General features: G+C 35.1%; 1 pseudogene; it reads right to left on the reverse strand.

Moving 5' to 3' along the window:
* Positions 1-681: 681 nt before the first annotated feature.
* Positions 682-1362, reverse strand: LOC121789538 (annotated as a pseudogene).
* Between the last annotated feature and the right edge of the window lie 848 nt (positions 1363-2210).

Below are 2210 nucleotides of genomic sequence, written 5' to 3' on the forward strand. Positions count from 1 at the left end.
CTAATTTTTCTCAACTTCTCCAGATGATTCATTAAGGAGTCTTGATTTTAAAATCAAGTTTATTTTCCAACCGAGTATACGTAAAATGAAAAGATGACAGTTAAATAATAAAAATAATAAATTTCACAAAAGACGCGTAATTAGCTTTTCTTATATTGGAAATTGAGTGGTGTGCTTTTATTGAATTATTATAGAGGATCTAATAATTTCTATTATTATTGTTGTTTTATTTGCTTGAATCTTTAGCTTATTGGTTGGAAAAGAAATGTCTAATTAAAATCTTAATAGTTCAATCATTTTATCTATGAAATTCGCCTCATTTATATGATTCATGGCTAATGAACATTCCTACAACATGAACTACTATTTTAGTGACAGTATCTATTCAAAATGACACACGTTAGTCAAGATCATTTTGTGCCCTATTAAGGCTAAAAAAGAGCTTGTTTTTGCATAGAGACGAGTCATCATGGAAGGACACATAACGACCATTCACCGTTCTCCAATCATGTTTTGCAATCGTGAAATGTCTTGGGCATGTATGGTACAATGACGTGTTCGTCGACATCATACATGCATATATCATATTGCACAACATGAGAATCGAGAACGAGTAAGAGGGTGCTTCTAATTGAAGAAATTTGAGTGCGCTTTAGTATGTCGATGAATAAATCCATCTCAAGGAAAATAAATAGTCTCGAATATTAATGCCAAAAAGAAAAAAAGAAGAATAAATCCATAACAAAGAATATAGAATCATCTGGAATACTAAAAGAATGAATCCCTAGCTCTACACAAATCATAAATTGAATAATTCACAACTAATCATTTACATGCCACCAAACCAAACACGCCGCCATATCACGCTGCCGCCGAGGGCGACGATGCCATCATGACCTTGAACTCGTCAAACGTGAGAACGCCATCGGCGTTGAGATCGTAGGTGGCAATCATGTCGCCGCACTGATCGACGCTCCTCCGCTCCCCCAATCGGCTGAGCATCCGGCGCAGGCTCACGGCGTAATGCAGCCTCTCCTTCCATCTCGTACATCTTAAACACCCCCTCAGGTCGCTCGCCTTCTCCTCCTCCGCAGCATCCTCCACCACTCTCACCAGATCCTCCATGCTCAGCAATCCGTCTCCGTCCGAATCCATCAGCGCCACCGCCGCCGCCGCCTCCTCCTCCGTCATATCCCCGACTGTCGCCGCCACGCACCGCTGCAGCTCCGCCGGGCACACCTTGCCGTCGCCATTCGAATCGAATCGGTTGAAAACTCGCGCGTATTTTTCCATGGAGATTTGAATCCCTAATTAAAACCCCCAACCCAAACTATGAGAAAGGAGATTTAGTATAAGTAGGAATGGAATGATTGAATTTCCTTCAAACTACGCAGAATTGGTATATTTATACATGTATATATAGAGGAGTTTCGTGAAGTAAATTTAACGCGCAACTAAGAAAATAGGGTTTTACGCATTTTGACCAGTATTATTGTTGTTTGTTGAAACTGACCATATATGTTGACGTATCTAATTCGAAATCATCTGTAACAAATTTCAAATACGCGGTTAAATATATTACGGCTTCATATTGATTCATATGTTTTTTTCTTAAATATTTGTGTCACCTTTAAAAAATTATGAATAATTAAATGTTTACATTTGTCCAATCAGTAAAAATTCGTTAAATGAATAAAATTTGTTATTTTAAATAAAATATCAGTTAGAAAGTAAAAATATGTATTTGTTCAAAATAAAATTAATACTAGTATAATACTTATTTGAAATCAGGGGCTTTCAAATTATTGGCTTCAGTTAGATATACTGGTCAATATGAGTTGTATCATGCTTCAAATATTCATTTCTGTATCGATAGAAGCACCCAATACAGTAATTAATTTTGCTTTGGAAAGTACTACTACAAATCTTGTTTCAACTCATTTTAAACTTACATCCATATTTATTTGGATTTTTCATAAGATTGGATTAGATTTAGGATATCTTTTTCTTCAAAATTTGGGCATTCGGTTTGATTCAGATTCAGATTGTATTTTTAAATATAAAAAAAAATCAAAAATCATAATTATGTTGTGTATAATTATATACTATAAATTAATACTAGTACTTTCAGCAAATTCTATATACAATGTCCCCAACTTAATGTTTATAACTTTCATCGTATTTCACAAAATATTCCGCTATGCAAAAAT

This window comes from Salvia splendens, unplaced genomic scaffold (assembly GCF_004379255.2).
Source record: "Salvia splendens isolate huo1 unplaced genomic scaffold, SspV2 ctg271, whole genome shotgun sequence".
Taxonomy (NCBI): Eukaryota; Viridiplantae; Streptophyta; class Magnoliopsida; order Lamiales; family Lamiaceae; genus Salvia; species Salvia splendens.